Source organism: Nannospalax galili, unplaced genomic scaffold, assembly GCF_000622305.1.
Source record: "Nannospalax galili isolate Female #2095 unplaced genomic scaffold, S.galili_v1.0 scaffold227, whole genome shotgun sequence".
NCBI lineage: Eukaryota > Metazoa > Chordata > Mammalia > Rodentia > Spalacidae > Nannospalax > Nannospalax galili.
The window spans coordinates 3816086-3824964 of record NW_008360303.1 but is presented as its reverse complement, the minus strand read 5'-3'; positions in this window follow the sequence as shown (position 1 = coordinate 3824964).

Below are 8879 nucleotides of genomic sequence, written 5' to 3'. Positions count from 1 at the left end.
GAAAAATGTTATTGAATAGGTTAATGCTGTTGTAATGAAAAGCTTCTTCTAATAAAAAAAAATGGAAAAAAAATTACAAATGAACCTACCATTTGAACCAGTTACACCACTCCTTGACATATACCCAATGAACTCATCCTATTGCAGAGAACATTGTACGTCCATATTTGTTGCCTCTTTTTTCACAATAGCTAAGCTACGGAAGCAACCTAATATCCCTCAACTGATGAGTAGAAAAAGAAAATGTGGTTCATTTATATGATGGAGTTTTACTTCACAGTAAAGAAAGATGAAATCATGAAATTTGCAGGTAAACAGATGGAACTAGAAACTGATATACTAAGTGAAGTGACACAGACTTAGAAAAAACAAAACAAAAACAAAGAACAACATATGTTTTTCCTCATATGTGGATCCTAGTACCAAATCCTTATAAGTGAGTTTGTATCCAGACATAACTACAGGAACCAGGATAATGGAAAGGGACCAGGGAGGTAAAGGAAAAGAAAGAACCTGAAAGAGAACAGTAGGAAACAGGAGATAATAAGGGAGATATGGATAAAAATTGGGTTAGTTTAAGGGAGGGGGAGGGGAGGGCATACAAGGAACCCAGAGGATAAAGGGAAAGAAGGAGCTCAAGAGAGGTAGGACCATAGGAAAAGGGTATTATTAAGGGAGAAATGGAAAAAAATGTGGACACCTTAATTGGGGAAACCATGATGGAAGGGTTAGACAGTGTGAGAGATAAATAATTCCTAGCTAGTTTTAAAAACCAGAGGGAACCCTAATAGTCCAACAACCTACTGACAAATTATGTATACCAGATCCAAAAATATAGATCTAGGCCAGGTTTATCTAAGAACAATAGGTCTTTGCCCAACATTTATTTTGACACACAGTAATTAAAAATACCAGACTGGTGGAACTAACTTTCTTGGATGTTTAACAGACATACTTTAAGGCCTATAATAATTTTGTCAGAGGGACATAAAGGAAAGTTTTTGCTCCTTGCCCTCCTAGGTCAACTAGTACCAGGGGACTATGAGCATCTCTCAAAATGTCCTGTAGTGGTGGTAGGTCACCTGTCCTCTTGATCAAGGAGGCTGAGGAGACCCCACCAGATGGACTTGAACCAGGGTCCAGTCTACAAAGGGGAGGGTCAACACAGAGGAATCATTTCCTCCATGCTTCCAAGCGAAACCATCCATGGTCAAGTAGGTCCTTTGACTTATCTTCACATAGACAGAACAGGCAAAAGAAAGGAGCCAGTGGCTCCTCCTAAGCCCATGTGACCCCTGAGGAACAGAACCTCAAATGGTCTTAAGAGTAAAAAGAAATTGGTTTATCTGGGCCAACTGTATGGTCTTAAACACCCAAAAGGAAAGTATAACCAAAGTTTAAAGGGGACAACATAATTTTTTAAGAGTTCATATTTATAGCTAAAGGCTATATAACAAGAAACAATGCCAGATAGGCGATACCTTCTTTTGAGTTGTTGGCCAGGTTGGCCCAAGAGACTCCCAGATAGTAACCCAGCATAGAACTGGGAAAATGAACAGCAGACCCCAATCTTATCTAAAGGACTATTGGCAACTGATTGCTGCTAGATGAGGAACAGCTGACCCTCCTAAAACAAAGACCCCTAGATAGGCTGACCAAATTCACCAGATGGACTAGTACTGGGGAATGACTGGGGGTGCCAACAACACATTGGACAGTAGGAGGGTTGACAGAGTATAAGGGCTCTAGTGGGGTGGGGGCTATGGGAGGGTGCCATCTGGGAAGTGAGTGTGTAGATGAATAGGATGGTTTTGAATATTCTGTGTGATATACATACAAAAAAATCAACAAATTAAAAAAATGAGTTATAGTTGAGGAGGAAATATTAAAATTCATGTTAACTAGTAGAGGTGATAAACATTACCACTGAAATCTATGCGATGACTTTATAAGCATACACAGGTGCCAAGGATCTGAGTGCAACCAACTATGACTAGTAATAATCAGATACATACAGATTAGAGACGCATGTGCCAACATCCAAGTGTAATTAGCAAAACAATGAGTCTTTCTATAAGAAACAGTATATTTAAAATAGAAGTGGAGATCTTTTTTAAATGTTAAAAACTCATTTAATTTTATGTCTTATAGAGTCTATAATGAGTAAAAGATTGTACAAGCCTAATAATTCATCTGTAAAAAAAATTTTATAGCCACTTTTAAAGAGGTGTATCTTTGCTCTGGAAATTGTTATTGAGTATGTTAAAGGTGTAATGAAATGCTTCTTCTAAAAAAATAAAAGATAAATAAAAATTAAAAAAATAACTAAAAAGTGCATAAATATGTAAGTAAATAAAAAGAGAATAGTTCTTAAACAGCCCCTGTTTGAGGTATATTTTATTTCAAGGGGAGTGTTTTTGTCTTGTTTTGTTTTTTGTTTTGTATTGGCTTTCTAAGACATTGTGAGGAATATCTGTTCAAAGTGTCATCCAAAATCAATTTAACAGATTGATTTATTAATTTCATAACTTGTGGACAAGAAACTTATCTAATATTATTGTGATTAAGTAATGTGTTATTTGTAGCCACATTAAGTATATTTTAGAAAAAAACCTATTACATTTGACTTTAAATATAATCTAGATTTTAAAATCTTTTTCTAAACTGTAATAATGTAAATCATCCGTTGTCATAGTCTAAATCAAGACTTTGAATAATGTTTCCCGTGGTAGCATTTTATGTTCTATTATCAATATAGAAAAAATACTATAATGGATTTGTAATTAGAATTGGTGATTTCAGAGTAACTGTAGGAACCCAATTTGTAATAAAGACTGATGAAATTAATTTTTGTGTAATCCTTTTTAACACAAATGAAAGCGTCCTATATACAAGTTTAACATTGTCTCCAATGTATTGTGATACTTTACGGTGACACTGATTTGACCCCCCCCAAATATTATAATTTGCACTACATGAATGGAACCAGAAAGCATTATGCTTAGTGAAATATTTCACTTATCCACAATAAGTTGGGCATGAACTTACTCATATGTGTAATTAGAAAAAGGTTATCATAATATTTAAGATTAGAATAATGGTTATTAGATGTCATGAAGTAAAGGGGAAGAAAAGATGAGAAATATGGTCAAATATTAAGTTATAGCTACAGGAGAAATAAGACCTGGAATTCTGTTTCACAACAGGGTAAGAGGCAAAAATAGTATACTTTATATTGCTGGAAAAGTAAAAGATAAATTTGAAAATTTTCTCCATAAAGACACGAGATATGGATATGGATATAAGCATAAAATTTATAGATAAATGAATATAGAGATTACATATATAAATTGATAGATTAAGTGATAGATATTAATTGATAGCTATGTAAGAGATATATTTGAACTTTACATAATTCAAACATACACCACTATATCACATCAAATAGTTGTAAATGACAGTATTTCATCATGGTTTTGACTGAATACTATTCCATTGTGACTATACTCCACAGTTAATTTATCCATTTTTCTTTTGATGTACATTTAGTTGTTGTTGTTTTTTTTTCTATTTCTTGGCTATGAAAACACTGCATTACACCTGAATACATTTGATAAGATGATTTCAATTCCCAGTAGCAGGGTAGGTGGATCACACGGTAGATCAATTTCTAGTTTGGGGGTTATATTTTTGAGGAAACATGTTTATAACTATGTTAATCTACATTTCTGTCAATAATGTACAAGGTTTCTCTTTTCTTCACATTCTCACCAGCATTTAGTTTTTGTCTTTTGGACAGTGGAAATTTTAACTGGAATAAGACAATAGTTCACTGTGATTTTGACTTGAATTTCCATGTTAATTAATGGTATTTGACCATTTTATGATAGACTTGTTGACAGTGTATATAGTCATCTTTTGAGAAATAAACGCTGGATTTGAAGCCCACTTTTATTCTATTGATCTTTGTTCTGTGTACATTCTAGATATTAACACCTTTTAATATACTGTTTGCAATTATTTTTTACTATTCTGTAGGTTGTCTTTTTATGGACAAAGATCTGATTCCATTCTTCTATATGTAGGTCTTAAATTTTCCCAGCACTATTTATTAAAGACCATCATCCCTCCAGTGCATGTTCTTGTGACCTTTGTTGAAAATCAATTATCTGTAGATTTATTGGTCTGCTTGCAGGCTCTCTGTTATTTGTCTACTGGACTGTTTTATGCCGATGCCATGCTATTTGAATACGACAGCTTTGTTGTTGTATATTTTCAAGTCATTATATTGCTTTGTACTGTTCTTTTGCTCAAAATTGCTTTGGCTACCTGTGATCTTTTATGGGTTAACATGAATTTTATTATTGTTGATATAGTTCTCTGAAGAAAGTTATTTGCATGTTAGCAGAGATTGTTGTTTATTTGTAGATTTCTTTGTGCTGTAAACATGTTATCAATGATAATTCATCCAATTTATGAATATGGAACTTCTTTCCATATCTCCTATTTTCTCCACTTACTCATTAAAGTTTATAGTTTTCATTGCTAGGGGTACTTCACCCATGGTTAGATTTACTTAGGATTTTCAGTCTTTTTTTGTAGGTATAGAAAAGAAAACTTGATCATTTTCCTCATTTAATCAGCAAATAATTTGGGAATGGGGAGACATATTCCTGAATTTTATAACTTGATTTTAATTATGTAACTTTGTGAAATTTCTTAGTTCTAATAATTTTTGTTGGTGTATCTGGGATTCCACATGTAAGATCACACCATTTGCAAGCACTGTCAGTGTCAGTTACAATTTGGATCTGCATAATTTATTTTTATTACCTATCCCTCTAGCTTGGATTTCCAGTGCTTTGTGGAATAGGAATGGTACAATAATAAGTTCTTATTTTATTTCATATCTCAAGAGAAGACAATTTTCATACTTTACTGTGAAGGAATGCTGACTGTTACAAATGCTTTTTCTGTGTCTGGATGTGATCTCATCCCTGCCTCCTTCATTCTTCCATGCTCTGTATTGCATATACTGATTAACATGTGTTTGAACATCTTCACATTCTGTGATGAGCTCCACTTGATCATAATGCAGATCTTTTTAATGTGCTGTTGAATTCAGTTTACTAGTATTACACTGGAGTTTTTTTTTTTTTCATCTAAGTACATCATGACAATTGGTTTCTATATCTCTTATTGTGTCATTATATACATTTCATTTCAGTGTAATGCTGGTCTCACAAAATCAGTTTGGAACAATTTCATTCCCTTCTATTTTGGAGTAACTTTGACAAAATTATTATCAGTCATTCAGCTGTCTGCTAGAATTCAGCAAATCCATCTGGCCCTTGGCTTTTACTTTTATGGGAGGTTTTTTATGAGTGATTCAACTTAATGATTGTCATTGATTTGTTTAGTTCTTCTGTTCCTTTATAATTAAATTTTATTAATATATTTCAATTTATTGTTAGTAAGTTTGTAGATTTATAATAGTTCTATAATAAGCTTTACAGTTTAGTGTCAGATTAATGTCTCCATTTTGCCCTTATTTTTCAAGATTTATTTATGTGTACGAGTGTTTTTGCATGCATGTATATAAGTGTACCCATGCCGGACAATGCCTACGGAAGCCAAAAGAAGGAATCCAGTGCCCTGTAACTGGAGTTATGGAAGGTTGTTAGCTGCCATGTGGGTGCTGGGATTCAAACCCGGGCCTTCTACAAGAACAGCCAGTGTTCTTAACCACTGAGCCATCTCTCCAGCCCCCTTGGTCTTTTTATGTATGTGACATGTTTGTATGTGCCCATAGGCGTCTGTGCAGGTGTACATGTGTGTGTCTGAGAATTCACATGAAGGCCAGATGTTGACATCAGGAGTCTTTCTCAGTTGTTCTCCACATTTGTTTTTGAGACAGATTCACTCACTAAACCTCAAGATTGCCAATTTCGATAGACTGGTTGGCAGGCAAGTGCAGAAATCCTCCTGTCTACTTTCTCTGTGCTGGGATTACAAGATCATGCATAGATTTTACAGGGGTGCTGAGGATAAAACTAGGATCCTTACACTTGTAGAGTACACACTTTATCTGATGAACCATGTCCCCAACTGCTTTCTATGTCTTTGATTTACTTTTTGCAGTTTTTATTTTTACACTTACTTAAGCTAAGGATTTATTAAATTTTATCATGTCCAAGACCATCAATTCATTTAATTGAATTTTTCATATTTTTATTACACATTTCTACCTTAATGTTTGTTATGTGCTGTCTACTAATTTGAAGGCAGCTATTCTGCTAGTTTTTCTAGTTGTTTGAGTTTTCATTTATTTAGCTTTGTATTATATGTATGTGTGATCTGCCTGCGGGTGTGTAAGTGCACCAGTGTCCTACAATACCTGTGAAGACCAGTAAAGAACATCTGATCTCCTAGAACTGGAGTTACAGATGGTTGGTAGTTACCTTGGGGGTGCCAGAACCAAATGCAGGTCTTCTGCAAGAACAGCCTGTACTCTTAACAACTGAGACATTTCTCCATTCCCTGGTTATTTGAGACTTAGTGATAGGTTATATATTTGAAATCTTTCTATATTTGATGTGCACATAGACTTTTATAAGCTTTCTTCTTGTTTAGGCTTTTGCTGTACACTATATGTTATATTGCTATAATCATTATCACATAAATTTAAAAGTCAGTTACTTTTTATTTAACTCATTTTCATTTTTTTATTATTTTTCTGTATTTACTTCTAGTTTTCTAGAGATGTGGTCAGAAAACACCCATACTTGTATTTATTCATTTTGTAACTTGTTGAGGATTATTTGTTGCCTATCCTATGATCTATTTCAGAGAATGTTCCATGTTAGAGAACATGTTTTCAACAGCCTGTGAATCAAATATTTAGTAAATGCCTGTTAGTTTCCATTGCTTATGACTGCAGGTAATTTTTACATTCTTATGCTGATTTTCTGTCTGAATAATGATCTATTGGGGAAATGGGTGGTTAAAGCCCCATAATCTTAACTGTTTTGAAGTCTCTGTCTTCCAACAGGCCCAATTATCATTTATTTTTTAAGTAGGTGCTCCTTTGTTGACTACATACATATTCATAATTGCTGCTAGCCCTTGACAAATACACCATTGTATCATTATATAATCACATTCTATGTCTCTTTTTACTGTTTGGGAGTTTTCTGTTTTGTCTTATAGAAGCATGGATACTCTTATTTCCTTTGGTTTCCATTAACATAGAATATATTGTTTTGTAACATCAATTTCATTCCTCACATGTCTCTGGAGTTGATGTAAATTGCTTTTGAGTAACACATGCTACAAAGAAAAATCCATATTTTGAGTATTTATAATCTAGTCATTTTCTGTTATTTAATTAACAAGTAAAATCTATACTTAACATAATTGTTAATAGATAAGTTCTTAATATTGTTAATTTCTTAGTTTGTAAGGTTTTTTTATGAGAGTTAACAACTGTCTGAAACTCCAGTTCCAGGCGATATGATGTACCTCAGGGGCACTGCACATTGCATGCAGGTAAAATACACATTATATAACTAAATTTTTTGTCTTTTTGAGACAGGATCTCCCTGTAGCACCAACTGTCCTGGAACTCACTATGTAGACTAGGCTGGCCTCAAACTCACAAAAATCTACCTACCTCTGCCTCCCAAGTGCTGGCATTAAAGGCATGCACCACCATGCCCAGCTTGGGTAATTTTTATATGTAATTTGTTACAGTGTTTTGACTTATAGTCATTGTGAGGCTTACTGAGACCTTTTGGTTACTATTAGCCATTTAAAATAATGCTGATTATAAAAAAATCATAAAATATCAAAATACAAAAACTTTGTATTTGTATGCCATTCCTCTGCATATTTTGAATTTTTGTTAAATTTGTAAGTCTGTACTTTACAGTTTAATTCAGTTATCTTTAATATTTTGAATTTATTTACCAATGAAATTCATATCAATATTTTCTTATGATAATACCTCTGCTTTTCCTTTTGAATAGATTCCTGTAACTTTTTTTTTTTTGGTATGACTTGGAATATTTTATCTAAACTACCTTTCTAAAGAAATGCTTTGTTGTATGACATATTCTTGGCTATATTACCCACAACCCCTGCACACACACCCCTTTAACGTTGTGAAAATCTTACCACATTGCCTTTGGTATAAGTTCAGTTTCCCATACTACCACAATTAGTATGTTATCACTGTTCCAGGCCTCGAAAGCAGCAGCATGGGCCCAATATTTTCATAAATCTTCACTTAGTGTGCTACTCAGGGCATGCTGGAAGAATGGCTGAAGTCTTCATCTGAGACCTGAATCTAGTCAAGTACTTTGTCAGTAATGACCATCCTGTTGCCAGGCATTGGAGAATGTACTGGGAACTGGACCTTATCAAGTAGGAACTTGTCCTTGACTCCCTTGCAAGAACTTATTCCTACATCCCTTATCTGCTAAGCAAATAATGACAGTCTCTATGCTGTTCTCTCATAGCCAGAGCTGATAGCCCACTAACACTATGGTAGGTTTGAAATTTAATGAGGTACAAAGTGATGGCTTGTTTGTTGCTTTGTAGTACTTATGGCTTGAGCTTCCTAGACCCAGTTAGAGCTGATGCTGTTCAAAAATGTAAGTCCGTCTCACTAGCACTGCAGATCACTACTGGATATCAGGGTGAATCCATAGGATGACTGTGGAGAAAGGCTGTTCGGATCTTCCCACCTTTTAGTTTCATCAAAACAGACTTGATTTCTTAAACATAGTCTTATTTTTGCTTCCCCTATTCTGAAGAAAATGAAATATTTTCTTTTTCTAAGTATTTATCATCATTTTAGCTATTTTCGTACAATATAA